The 15,818-nt window shown below is 32.9% G+C and overlaps 1 pseudogene; it reads left to right on the top strand.

Annotated features, from left to right (window-relative positions):
• The first annotated feature begins 14,575 nt into the window (after positions 1–14,575).
• LOC136222863 (transcription factor MYB73-like) lies at positions 14,576–15,244 on the top strand (annotated as a pseudogene).
• Positions 15,245–15,818: the final 574 nt, after the last annotated feature.

Here is a 15,818-nt window from a genome sequence, read left to right as displayed (position 1 = left end):
TTTCCCTTGTAGACCTTACTGTGGTGAATTTGTGGATGATGACCCTGAAAGAAGGCTTGATCTTCTAAAGCCAAAATTGCCTAATGGCGAGTGCCCACCTGGATTTATTGGTTTCGCTGTTAACATGATCCATGTGGCTTACATGAATTTGTTGTATGTATCCGATGTGTATGGCCTCATAAAGACTCTATTTTATAGCCTCTTTTCTCGTCTGCAAGTTTACAAAAGTGATGGAGCAATTTCACTGGATGGAGGGATTATTAAGCCTAATGGTTTCTTTTCCTTGTGGAATCGGTAAGTGTTTTGCTTTCATTATTGACATTTGTCTTCCAATTGGATCTAATGGTGAATTTCATTGTTTACAGCATCTCCTTTTGTGGTATTTCGGAATTTGCTTTCTGCATGTAGGTAGTTTAAATGCACTAAGAAAGAAATGTCTTTCTGAATCGTGATAGATTGTAGAATTATGTTTGTGCTATAATTCGATTATAATAGGCCACCTATAGGGTTCATAGCATTAGCCTCTAACCTTCCAAATTCAACTCATGATATTTGGTGCATGGATTTTTCTTCCGCCAATTTTTGTACAACTATCATACAAAAGAAAAGAAATATGTATTTTGTCTAGAATGTCGATCCAAAGGGTGAGCCTTGGCGCAACGGTAAACGTTGTTGTTGTGTGATCGAGAGGTCACGGGTTCAAGTCTTAGGAGCAGCCTCTTGCCAATGAAATTGGCAGTGGAAGGGTTGCCCCAGTAGACCCTTATGGTGGGATCCCTCCCTGGACCCTCACGGACGCATAGTGCACCGGGCCATCTTTTATGTTTCATGCGATGCATCTGGCTATTAAATAACATATTTTGACATGCATACCCTATGTTTAGAGTTGCATGTGTGTGTGAGCGCATGTTGTGTGTGTATTTCTCATTTGGTATCTCTTCTTTCTGGATTTTTTTTGTTCAGCAGGACTGATGTTGATGTAAGATTTCCAAAACCTTCCATGTCAGCAAATCCACCTGATAACTGCATGGAAACTGAGAATCAGCTCAAGCAGAAGACATTGGAAAAGGAGAAGTTGACAGATGATTTAAAGCGAGAGCAAATGCTGTTGAATTCTGCGAGATTCAATTATGAGAGTAAGAAGGAAGAGTTTGTTAAGGTTCTCGCACAAACTTCTGCATACACAGCTCAAGTATTTCACTGAACACATCTTAATTGAGTTAGATTGGAGTTGTATTTGATAAATATTGAACACAATAGACAAATTGCAACGCAATGCAAAGAGTATTTGTTATTTAGAATGTAAACTGAGGAAGCTTTAAATAGCTTTACAGTGAACAGAAATCCAAAAACAGAGACTAACGCATCCCACATATACAGGAAACGTGATTACAGCAAAGACCAAATCAAACTTTAACTTATTCCTAGTTTCTAGGAACTTATTGTTAACAGCAAAGACTAATTCAAACAAGAAGACACGTTACTTAACACTTATTGTTAACAGCAAAGACTACTTCAAACAAGAAGACACGTTACTTAACAAAACTCTCCCCTAAACTAAACTTGCTTACAACAAGTTAGTTTATACCCAAGCTGCTTCGAACACCAAGTGCTTCTCTAAGCTTCTCAAATTGATCAAGCTTTAACGGTTTTGTCATGATATCTGCAACTTGCTCATTCGTGCCACAATATTCCATTTTAATTGACCCATCATTTACAAGATTTCTTAAAAAATGAAATCGTACATCAATATGTTTGCTTCTCCCATGAAGTATCGGATTATTTGCAAGTTTAATAGTAGAAGAATTGTCACAGAGAACCTTCACAGAGTCAATTTTTGTACCTTCAATTTGTTTCAGAATTCTCTGCATCCAGACACATTGACACGCACATGAGGCAGCAGCTATATATTCTGCCTCTGTAGTTGACAGACTCACTACAGGTTGCTTCTTGGACACCCAAGCTACAGTTCCTCCACTTAATACGAAAGCATATCCTGATGTACTCTTTCGATCATCTATATCACTGTCCGCATATGCCATTAACTCAGTTGTGCAGCCTCGTTTGTAAACAATGCCAAAATCAGTAGTACTTTGAATATATCTCAAGATTCTCTTAGCTGCTAACATATGTATCTCCATTGGTTTTGACATAAATCTGCTTATGAGACATACACTGTACATCAAATCTGGTATTGTGACAGTCATATATAGCAAGCTTCCAACAATCTGCTTGATCAAGGTTCCATTTACTTGAGTGCCTTCCTCCTCCTTTGATAGTTTGTTTCCTGGAACAATTGGATTTCTGACTCAATTGCACCCTTTCATCCCGAATTTTTCAAGCATTTCACTGGCATATTTCTTCTGGCTGATGAAAATGCCATTTACTCCTTGATGAACTTCCACTCCCAAGAAATACTTCATTTCTCCTAGATCAGTCATCTCGAACTCATTCTTCATAGAGTTTTTACAATTTTGTATCATAATCAAATCATTGCCTGTAAAAACAAGATCATCAACATAGAGACTTATAATTAGAATCTTGTTGTTCTCCTGTTTTACAAACAAGGTAGGATCACAGCAGCTTCTTTCGAACCCTTCTTTGACGAAGTATCCTTCAATTCTACTAAACCACGCCCTTGGAGCTTGCTTTAAGCCATAAAGAGCTTTGTTTAGTTTGTATACTTTGTTCTCATCTCCCTTAACTTCATAGCCTTGTGGCTGAGCGACGTAGACGTCTTCTTTGAGTTCTCCGTGTAGAAATGCGCTTTTAACGTCTAGTTGAAACAGCTTCCAACCATTTTTCGCTGCTACTGCAATTACCATGTGAATAGTATCCCATCGTGCTACTGGTGCAAAGACCTCATTGTAGTCAATTCCCTTTTCTTGAGCATACCCTTTTGCCATGAGACGTGCTTTACATTTGTCAATCTCTCCATTTTCGTTCATCTTGGTTCGATACACCCACTTGACACCTATCACCTTCACTTCCAAAGGAGCCTTTATAAGTTCCCAAGTTTGATTTTTCTTTATTGCTTCGATTTCAAGATCCATTGCATCCCTCCATTTCTTTAATTTTGCTGCTTGTTCATAGAAAATGGGATCAGCAGATATACATAGAGCAAAGTTTTGTACCTCATCTTCAGAGAATCCTTCTCCACTTGTGTAATCTTCTAAGTAGGCAGGAGCTCTTCGTTCTCTGATTGAGAAAGATGAATTAGAGGTATTGTTGGGGCTGGAATTCAGTGAGTTAGAGCTGGAACTTGCTGAATTTGGAACATCACTGTTGGAGCTTAAATTTTCTGCGTCATTGGAGGTGATGTCTTCATCTACATCTGCTGTATTTTCTTCATCTAAATCTGCTTCTTCTTCACTTTCATCTCCTTGATTGTGGGCTTCTTCATATTCTTCTCCCCAATCAAGTACATCAGTAGTCTCCTCTTTTGTTTTTGCCCAATCCCATCTTTCATCTTCTTCAAAGATGACATCTCTGCTGATGGTTACTTTCTTTGTGAAAGGATTAATCAGCTTATATCCTTTGGACTCCACACTGTAGCTGATTAGGACTAATTTCTGACTTTTTGCATCTAACTTCAATCTCTTAGCATCAGGTACATGAACATTTCCAATGCAGCCAAAGACCCTGAAATATTCAATGTTAGGTTTCAAATCGCTCCAACATTCTTCTGGAGTTTTATTTTTCACAAAGGCAATGGGACTTCGATTGAGAATGTGACATGTCCACTTCGCAGCATCTGGCCAAAGAATTTTGGGCATTTGTTTTTCTTCAAGCAAGCATCTCACCATATTGAGGATTGTACGGTTTTTATGCTCCGCAACTCCGTTTTGCTGAGGCGTATACGCCGTAGTAAGTTGTCTTCTTATGCCTTGTGTTTTGCAAAATTCTGAAAATTCTTTGGAGTTGAATTCTCCTCCTCTATCTGTTCTTAAGCTGCACATTGATAAACCACACTCTTTCTCCACCATTATTTTGAAATTTTTGAAAGTCACAAAAGCTTCACTCTTTTCGTTCAGAAAATAAATCCACAGCTTTCGACTAAAGTCATCTATGAATGTTAATATGTACCTCTTTTGACTGTAGGAGGCAGGCGAAATAGGACCGCAAATGTCTGAGTGTATGAGCTGTAATTTCTTTGTGGCTCTCCAATTACTCTTCTTTGAAATGGCTACTCTGTGTTGTTTTCCCATCATGCAACTTGTACATTTTTTTGTTGGGGTTTTGATGTTTGCCAGCCCTCGAACCATCTCTTTGTTGTGCAGCAATGCTAGATTTTTATAGCTCAGATGCCCAAATCTTTGATGCCAAATTTCACTCGATTCTTCAATTTGTGCGTTGAAGCAAGAAGGTGATTTCATGAGAATGTTTGCAATAACTACAAACATTTTGTTTGCTGTCATTTCGCTTTTCATTATAACACCACGGGTCGGATGATATAACTTGCACACTCCATGTTTGATAAGAATGGTGATTCCTCGTTCTTGTAATTGACCTATGCTCAGCAGGTTATTACGCAATTCAGGTACATAAAAAACATCACTCACAATTTGGATTTGGCCTCCAACTTCGAGCTTGATACTCCCTTTCCCCATCACTATCAGCTTGGAATCATTCCCAAGTTTAACAGAATGCTTAAAAACTTCATCAAGTCGTGTGAACCACTCTTTGTTTCCTGACATGGGGTTCGAACATCCAGAATCAAGAAACCAGATCCCTTTCCTTTTGTCTTGCTTGAGATCAACTTGCGCCATTAACAACATCTCATCTTCATCATCAATCTCGGCATAGTGAGCCCGTTTCTCTGAATTTTGACATTCATGCTGAAAATGTCCCAAATTGTGACATGTATAACATTCAATAGCAGATTTGTCAAAGAACGATCTGCCTTTGCCTCTTCCTCGACCTCTAAACGTGCCTCTACCTCGTCCACTTCGGTCTTCATGTGTAACTTTCAATACTTGATCTTCTTCTACAGATCCTTTCATCCTTTGTTCGTGAATTAAAAGGATGCTTTGGAGTTCGTCCACAGTTAAAACATCAACATTATTTGATTCTTCAATTGAACATACCACATAGTTGAATTTTGGAACTAAGGATCGAAGAATCTTTCCTGTGATATCAGCTTCTTTCAGACTTTCACCACATGATTTCATCCTTTTGGCAATTGAGAGTGTTCTTCCAAAATAGGCATTGACACTTTCCCCTTCTTTCATCTTCAGAATTTCGAATTCAGCTTTTAGGGTTTGAACTTGTGCTCTTTTAACCCTTGTTGACCCTTTAAATTTCTGCTTCATCGAGTCCCAAATCTGCTTAGATGTATCATCGTTCAGAATGGTTTCCATAATTTCTCTGTCAATGGCTTGATAGAGATAATTCTTCACCTTCTTGTCTTTCAATTGCTGTTCTGCAATAACTTTAGACTCTGCTTCTGATGGCTCTCTTCCTGCTGGAATCTCTGTTATTCCGTCTTCTACTAGGCTCCAGAATTCCTTTGCTCGAAGGAAATTCTCCATCAATTTTGCCCAATGTTCATAGAAGCCATCAAATTTTGGGATAGCTGGTTGCACAAAACCATTATTGTTGCTTTCTGCCATCTCTTCACACTCTTCTCTCGTGTTTCTCTCACACTTTTCTCTCTCAATCAGGCCTGTTCTGGCTCTGATACCAAATGATAAATATTGAACACAATAGACAAATTGCAACGCAATGCAAAGAGTATTTGTTATTTAGAATGTAAACTGAGGAAGCTTTAAATAGCTTTACAGTGATCAGAAATCCAAAAACAGAGACTAACGTATCCCACATATACAGGTGATTACAGCAAAGACCAAATCAAACTCTAACTTATTCCTAGTTTCTAGGAACTTATTGTTAACAGCAAAGACTAATTCAAACAAGAAGACACGTTACTTAACACTTATTATTAACAGCAAAGACTACTTCAAACAAGAAGACACGTTACTTAACAGTATTTTGGAGAATTCAACAACATTTGCTCTTGCTTTAGATGCAGGCAGGCAGGACAAGGTAGGTTCAACCCTAGATTATATTAGAAGGGGGAATCAAATCCTTATTAGGATAACAACTCGGAAAAGTCTTCTATTTTGTTATCGTTTCTGAATGGGTTACGAATTTCTTTTCGTGAAAAGTGCAACTTACTCAGTTACCAGGAGCAATTGGTTTTGTGAAGTCAATGGTTTGAAAACCATCCTTTTCGATCTGTGGTGTGCAGTAAGGACGGGTTCGTATTAGGAGTAGCAGTGGGTAAATTTAGTAACTTTTGGACTCTTAACATCTTCATAATCAATGTTTTTAACAGACTTTTTGTATTGACTAAGTTGGAGTTGTTTAAAAATGTTCTGCACTTATGTGAAATTATTTTGGTTTTTCTTTTTGCATACTTTTTGATTAATTTGGATAAATAATTTACTAATTTCTATGTTTTTATATGTTAAGCTAGTCTGCTTTTGGAAATAATTGTATAGTCATTAAGTTTTTTTGTTTCTATCAATTCTTTAAAATTAATAGTCAAAATAGATTAAATTAAATTTGAAGTGACAACTCTTTATCCTATTTTATAAAAATAAAACATCTATGTTTTTATTTTCCAACATAGTCATAATTTATAATCTCTTCAATATACAGCAATTGATATTAATTTTTTGTATAGTTATAAAAATTTAATTTAGCGATATAGAACTTAATGAAAAAAAAATATTGGCTTAGAATTTATCAATAATTGTAGATTGACTCTCTAAACTTTACAAGTGTATCACCAGTTGATTGAACTTGATTATTTCGTATCACCAACTCTTTGAAGTTGTCCATAAAAGTATATTAGCTCATTCAACTTTATAAGTGTCTCACCAACTCCCTAAACTTATTTATTTTGTAACAACTAAATACAAAAACCTATCAAACCTAAATTCTAAAAATACATTAAATATCACAAAAGTGGTAGTTTAATAATGTAATTATATATAAAATTACTTATCATCTCATTTATATAAATAAAAGGGTTAAGGTGCAAAAATACCCCCTAACATTTTGGGTCAGGAGCAATTTTCCCCTAATGTAAGAAATGGTGCAATTTTACCACTAGCGTTGGAAACCAAGAGTAATTTTACACCTAACATTAAAAAATTGGATTAATTTGAGAAATAATTCATCAAACTGTCTTCTCGGTCATGAATCTTATCATCTACACTTCACACGTGCGTCATTTTATCAGTAACAAATTACAAACATATGTTGGGATGTGAAAAAATATAAAAAAAATATAAAAATATATTGTATCTTGTAAGAATTTGGCAAAAAATTTCAAAAAATTCACTGAATTTATAAATACTAATCTCTAATTCAATTATTAAATTATAAAAAACATGAAATCATTTTTTAGAACGAATTGATATGAAATTGGTACAGAATAAGGAACAAAAATATATGTGTTTTATAATAGTGTCTGAATATGCCCAAATTATCAACGTGACGGGTAAAATTGCACCATTTTACACGTTAGATGTAAAATTACTCCTGACCCAAAACGTTAGGGGCATTTTTGTACCTTAACTCTAAATAAAATAAAAAATGATAATTTCGGAAGAAAAACATATGTATCACAATTTCTCTCCAATTTGGGAGTTTAAGAAAAATTACTCAAAATTCACTCACCTACCCCTCTTACTAGATAAATTACACTCATGGCCACTGGACTTTACTTATTTTAATATTTAGCCACTGAATTTCAATTCTTAACCGTATATCCACTAAATTTTACACTTTTTAACACAGGTTGCCACTCACCTTTAATCAACTCTTCCAAATGGCCGTTAAAGATCTCAAAATGAAAATATTAAAGAACTATAGTTTTTCAGAACAACATTTACCATGAAATCATATTTTTTATTTTCCAAAATCACATTTATTGGAGCTTTCTTTCTCTAAAAATTTCATTCTTTCTTCTAACCAAACAATACCTCAATGACTTTAAAACGAAATTTTCAAAAATTAAAGTTCCTTATAATATCATTAACTCTTCGAATTTATTATTTCGAGTCTTCAAGGATCATTTTAAGGCGTTGAGTGATCACTGATATTAAAAATTGTAACATTCAGTGGTCATACTGTTAAGAATTGAAGTTAACCGGCCACATTATTAAAATAAGTAAACGTCAGTAGCCATGGGTGTAATTTACCCTCGCTTACAGTTTCTAACCGAACCGACTTACCACTACAAAGAGCTGTTCATGTATAAAAAGAGCATGGAAGAAGCGCAAAAGTTGATAATTCATTTCAATCTCCAGCCGAAAAGATGACTGACGGTCACCTCTTCAACAATATCTCTCTCGGTGGTCGCGGCGGGGCTGTAAGCTATTCCTCTCTCTTCATCTCTATTCTTCTTAATTTTGCTTTTGTCTGCTCAGATTATCGCCTTTTCTTTTGACTGGTTTTTGGGTGTTCGTATTGTTTTCTACCTGGAAACCCTAACTTCTCCTAATATTCAATCTTACTTGTTAATAGCTATGTTTCTGTGTCGTTGCCTTGTCAGGAATATGAATGCCAAGAGATGAAATGACTAGAAATTTAATTATGTGTTATTTTCTTCCGTTTTAGCTGTAGTTGTGATATCCTTCCAGACTTCATTTCACCTTCTTGGTCCAATATCATGTAGATATTGTCCACTCTAGCCCAAATCCAACATATTGGCCTCACGGCTTTAAAACGCATCTGCATGTATTGGATTCTCATCTCACTAATAAGCCCCAGTCACTCTCTCTCCATTTCCGATGTGGGATTCAGTTCATTCCTGTCCCCATCGTCATCCCTTAGGGCCGCTCCTTGCTCAGGTCTTCTACCCCGGCGCCACCCACTTCGGACCGGGTCGTTACACTTTTGGACTCTTAACATCTTGATAATCAGTGTTTTTAACTGACTTTTTTGTATTGACTGAGTTTTACAAGTTCTTTCATAATAAGTTTTTGTTTCTATCGATTCTTTAAAATTAATAGTTAAAATAGATTACATTAAATTTGAAGTGACAAATCTTTATCCTATTTTAAAATTTGAAGTATAAATTTATAAAAATAAAACATCTATGTTTTTATTTTCCAACATAGTCATAATTTAGTTATAAATATTTAATTTAGCGATATAGAACTTAATGAAAGAAAAATATTGGCCTAGAATTTGTCCATAATTGTAGATTGACTCTCTAAACTTTGCAAGTGTATCACCAGTTTATTGAACTTGATTATTTCGTATCACCAACTTTTTGAAGTTGTCCATAAACGTATATTAGCTCATTGAACTTTATAAGTGTCTCACCAACTCCCTAAACTTATTTATTTTGTAACAACTAAATACAAAAACCTCTTAAACCTAAATTCCAAAAATACATCTCCATCTATGCAAGAGGTAATTTTTTCTCTTCTCATATCTTTCAACTTATTATAATAGTTAGTTTTGCAGGTTTAAGAGATCGAATGGATAAGAATTGAAAGTTAATATTATGATCTTTGTATTTAGTTGTTACCAAATAAACAATTTTATGGAGCTGGTGAAAAACTTATAAAATTCAGGGGAAGTAAGTGAGTTATATGAAATAACTTGTTGTGTTTTGATGAAAGGTAAGGTAAGTGGTGGTTTAATAATGTAATTATATATAAAATTACTTATCATCTCATTTGTATAAATAAAAGAGTTAAGGTGCAAAAATACCCCTAACATTTTGGGTCAGGAGCAATTTTACCCCTAACGTAAAAATTGGTGCAATTTTACTACTAGCGTTGGAAACCAAGAGTCATTTTACCCCTAACATTAAAAATTTGGATTAATTTAAGAAATAATTCATCAAACTGTCTTCTCGATCATGAATCTTATCATCTATATTTCACACGTGCGTCATTTTATCAGTAACAAATCACAAACATATGTTGGTATATGAAAAAATATAAAAAAATAAAAAATATACTTTTTTTTTGGTAGAATAGGAAGGCTCACGGCCCAATAAAAAATATACTGTATCTTGTAAAAATTGGGCAAAAAATTTCAAAAAATTCACTGAATTTATAAATACTAATCTCTAATTCAATTATTAAATTATAAAAAACATGAAATCATTTTTTTAGAACGAATTGATATGAAATTGGTGCAGAATAAGGAACAAAAATATATGTGTTTTATAATAGTGTCTGAAATTGACCCAAATTATCAACGTTAGGATAAAATTGCACCATTTTACACGTTAGGGGTATTTTTGTACCTTAACCCTAAATAAAATAAAAAATGATAATTTTGGAAGAAAAACATATGTATCACAATGTCTCTCCAATTTGAGAGTTTAAGAAAAATTACTCAAAATTTACTCACCTACCCCCACTTACTAGATAGATTACACTTATGCCCACTGGACTTTACTTATTTTAACATTTAGCCACTGAATTTCAATTCTTAACGGTATAGCCACTGAATTTTACACTTTTTAATGCAGATTGCCACTCCACTTTAACTAACTCCTCCAAATGGAGGATGATGAAAATATTCAAGAATTATAGTTTTTCAGAACAACATTTACCATGAAACAATATTTTTTATTTTCCAAAATCAGCTTTATTGGAGCTTTCTTTCTCTAAAAATTTCATTCTTTCTTCTAACCAAACAACACCTAAATGATTTATAATATCATTAACTTTTTGAATTTTTTATTTCGAGTCTTCAAGAGTGATTTTAAGGCGTTGAGTGATCATTGAAATAAAAAATTGTAACATTCACTGGCCACAGTGTTAAAATGAGTAAACTTCAGTGGCCATGGGTGTAATTTACCCTCGCTTACAGTTTCTAACCGAACCGACTTACCACTGCAAAGAGCTGTTCATGTATAAAAGAGCATGGAAGAAGCGCAGAAGTTGATAACTCATTTCAATCTCCCGCCGAAAAGATGACTGATGGTCACCTCTTCAACAATATCTCTCTCGGTGGTCGCGGCCGGGCTGTAAGCTATTCCTCTCTCTTCATCTCTATTCTTCTTAATTTTGCTTTTGTCTGCTCAGTTTATCGCCTTTTCTTTTGACTGGTTTTTGGGTGTTCGTATTGTTTTCTACCTGGAAACCCTAACTTCTCCTAATATTCAATCTTACTTGTTAATAGCTATGTTTCTGTGTCGTTGCCTTGTCAGGAATATGAATGCCAAGAGATGACCTTACTAAATACATTGTTATCTCAATGACCTTACTATGACAAAGTTAAAAAAAACAGTTGTCATAACTAAACTACAATGACAGATACGAACATAACCTCTGTCATATTATACATAAAAGTTTTTGAGTTTCACTCACTCCAGTGACAGACTATATAAAAAATTTATGGTTAGAATACATCTAATTGTCGGTTCCTAATAATAATAACGTCATCGTAACAATGAAAAGATGAAAGAGCGCAAGTGAGCGTATGTCAAGTGATGCTGCTAGAGATGACAGAACACCATTGTCGTCTGATGCACCATGAGACGGCAGCGAGGCCATGACAATTTTATATCTTGCGAGACGACCGTTTTGAATCGTCATCTGAAAAGATATTCGGTTTAGTGTTTGTCTACTTTCTCGATTTGACACTCGTCAAACTAAGACTCAAACACAAAGGCTTTAACCACTCGAGCCAAATTTAATTAGTGTAAATTCATATGTTTCAAAACCACTCAATTAAATACAGAAAAAGAGGTTTAAGGTCTAATTATATCCCTCTAAATTATAGCTTATAAATCTATGCTAATTTAAAAGTTAATTAGGTGTCTAACTTTTTAAAATTACCATTTAGGTTCTTAATGTATGCTAAAACTGTTAATTAAATCCATCTCATAATGGAAATAATTTTTGGTTCAAAACTGTTTAATATTTTCAGTTCAAATGAGATTAGTATTTTATAATATTTTTTATTTTGATTATCAGTTCAGTTTAAATCGAACAAAATCAATATTACATCAAAACATTTCTTAACATGTGTATATAATTGATTAGGTTTAATTGATTACTAAAACTGAACCAATAACTGAAAATATCATAAAATAAGTCAAAACCCACAAAATCCAGTTTTTCTTTGAACCCATTTCATCAATTTCCCACTGCACTTTTTGGTCTCTGTTTCATCCTTTTTTACCTACAATTCCTGCTTTCAGATCCAATTTCCTCTTTTTCTTTTCAAAGGTTTCATAAGGTTTTAACTTTGAATCCGACATTGGAAATAAGAGTATTATTGATAAAATGTATTAGAAAAGTTTAGTTTAGTAGTCTATGTTTAAATAGGTCGAAATATGTAAATAGATTTATTCATTGGGCCAGTTGTATAAATTTCTCTAGAATACCGATCATAACCGAGCTGAAAATATATAAAAACTAAACCGATTTGTGTTTCCAATTACAGAAGCGATTAATTAACACTTCAGCATAGTTAGGATCTAATTTATGATTTTACAAAATGAAGGATCTAATTAATTTTTAAAATATAGGTTGAGAACCTAATTGATTTTAAAAGATTTGGGATTCTCTGAACTTAAAATTCAAATTGAGAATTCAAATTGTAATTTCAATTCAAATTGAGAAATCAAATTGTAATTTCAGTATTAATTATCAAATTTTAAATTTTAATTATTCAATTATATATTGAATAAATAAAGTTGATTTTGTAATTAACTTAATAGTTTTTTATAACACTATTTATCATGAAACCACATTTTTTATTTTCTAAATTCTTAATTTAAAGTTTTTATTCTCTAAAATTTGACGTTCTCCCTACCAATCTAATAACAGTTAAATGATATCAAAACGAAAATTTTGAAAACTTAAAGTTGTTTAGAAATGTCACAAATTCTTCAATTTATTTATTTTAGAATTGTTAATAGTAATTTTCATGCGTTGATTGAAGTTTAGTTGCAATTATTTTAGTACGTAAAGTTTAATGGCTTTTGTTTACATTTTGTAGTTTAGTGGTTATACTGTGAAAATGAGTAAAGTTGAGTTGGTCAGTGAATTTTCATGTTTGTATCAAAATGGTCACTCAACTTCAAATTGTCTTAATAAAATAATTCAATTTTGAATTTTGTCTCGATAAAGTCACTTCGACGATTTTAAGAGTAAAAAACCGGAAAGGTGATGTGATTGTCACGCCAGCTATTGTCAACTTTTATCGTTGACCCAAACGATACTCGACATCAACCTGGATGACATGTGGTTGCCATCTAACAGACCGAAACCACACATATCATTTCGGTCAGGTAGATGGAACATATATGTCATTTCGGTCAAGTAGGTGGCACCAAGTATCGTTTCAGTCAGCAATAGAAGTTGAATAGTAATGACGTGTCTATCATATTATATTTTTTCTATTATTTTACTTTAAAGTCGCTAAAATGACTTTATTAAAACATAATTCATGAATAAAAATAAATAAATTAATGAATGAATAAAAATATCAAAACACCTTTGGCAAAGATAATTCATAATGTAAATATTTAAAATGATTATATATTTTTTTTTTAAATATTTGCGCACAATGCTCTTACATTAAAGAAGAAAAAAAAATCCCCACCAGATCCGGATTATATTTAATTACTAAAATTATATTTAAAATGGAAATAAACTAACCTAAACACCTTAGAAATATCTAAATAATACGAGATATGCATACTCATATTTCAAAGAAATAATTTCCTTTTAATAATTACAATCAATATTCAACACTAATTTATTCGCCTAAAATATTTCAAAGAAATAATAAAAGAATATGCATACTCATATATACTAAATAATAATATTAAGTGATAAACATCAAAATTGATCCAAACATTTTATGACTATTAATAAACCTTGTTAGGATTGTAACGTGTTAAATCAACAAGTAAACAATAATGTTCAAATTTTTGACCCTAATATTTTACAAATATTATGAAATCTTGTTGGGATTGTAACGTGTTAAGTCAACAAATAAACAGTAATAGTCAAATAGATCATGTAAGGAATTTGGTCAGTCACCATTAAATCCAATTTTATTAAATTTAAATATTAGAATAATTTTAATTTCCACCGTATGATTTTAATATGCCTAAATCTAATAATATGATTAAAGTCTAAATAAATTAATTAATTAATGAATAAATAAATAGGTGAATAAATAAAAATTTCAAAATACCTTTGAAAAAAGAATTCACAATGAATTTTTTTGTAATGAATATTTTTCATTACTAAAATGATATTTAATTAAAATAGATAAAGGAAATAAATCTTGTTTCCATATTCTTAAAAATATTCCATATCCATAACATCAACATATTCCTTAATAAAAATAATGATTGCAAATATATAACACTAATTTATAGGCTAAAAAATTTGAAAAAAATAATAAAAAATTATTACAGTGTATTGTCTTTGCAAAGATGTCCAAAATACCCTAATCACAATTGTAATATGTGTATAAAAAGGAGGGGAGAATAGCTTAATCAAACTTTATACCGGTCTCCAGAAGAAAAAATAGTTCTTTCTTTCCCCTATTTCTTCTCACTTTTCCATTCATGGCTTCTTTCAATGGTGGAGATTGTATCGAAGGCCCATGGAGTCCTCAAGAAGATGATACTTTAATCAAGCTAGTTAAACAACACGGCCCCAGAAATTGGACTTTCATAAGCACCCGAATTCATGGCCGCTCAGGAAAATCATGCCCGGTGGCTTAATCAACTCTCGCCAGAGGTTCAGGACAGACCTTTTACTACGAAGGAGGATGATACCATTGTTCAAGCTCACGCTATTCACGGTAATAAATGAGCCACAATTGCTGGACTCTTGCCTGGCCGGACTGATAATGCCATTAAAAATCGTTGGAAATCTACTTTGCAGAGAAAACGCCAGGCCGAGTTCTTGTCTGCATCATCCAAGTCTAACTTGATGGTCAAGAAGATGAGTCTTGACGTTTCATCTGAGTCTAGGTCTGATTCGGGAGCGAAGAGGTTGTGTTTGGGTGTACGAACGGATTATAGTTGTTTCAGTAGGGTGCCTGAGACAGTGTGGACTTTGTGTCCATCGGGGGATGGGTTGGTTCTGGGAACTGCTGTGGCGGAGAAGGGAGGAGAAGAAGGCGGAGACGCTGAGAAAGAGGAACTGGAGGAGAATGTTTGCTCAGTTTAATGCAAAAGATGATAGCTGTTGAAGTGAAGAGTTATATTGATAAATTAAGGTTAAAATGAGACAAGACTAGATTTATAAACTCTTCTTTTATGAGTAATAATGTTTTTAAGATAATTAGGATTAATATTTAACTGCATTTGATCTAATTCATTTTTCTATACATTTTTCGGATAAGTTTTTTTTACTACAAGATTATCATTATCTCGTATACATGATTTAGAAAATATTACAAGGAAATTCAATTTGGGGTTTTTATATTTTTTGTCACAACACGATTTCAAAAATAACTTGTTTGATGCAATTACTAGTTTTTTTAATCACAAATACACGATTTTAAAAATAACTTCTTTGACATTATTATCTTTATTTTAGATAAATAATCAGTTTTGATCAACTTTAAACATCTGCTATCAATATGCTATCACTTAGTCACGATTTTATACCTAACTTTTGACATCTTCTATCAATATTTTTATTTTGTTTTTCCCAATTGTTTTTTTATCTATTCAATTTAATTGTAACACCAAAACTTAATTAAAGTCCATTCGTTGCACTATTGAGAATCAATTTCACTTTCAGAAACTAGTAAATTATTTATCCAAATTAATCAAAAAGTATGCAAAAAAAAAAAAC

This window comes from Euphorbia lathyris, chromosome 3 (genome assembly GCF_963576675.1).
Source record: "Euphorbia lathyris chromosome 3, ddEupLath1.1, whole genome shotgun sequence".
NCBI lineage: Eukaryota > Viridiplantae > Streptophyta > Magnoliopsida > Malpighiales > Euphorbiaceae > Euphorbia > Euphorbia lathyris.
This window is presented reverse-complemented; position numbering and strand designations above follow the sequence as displayed.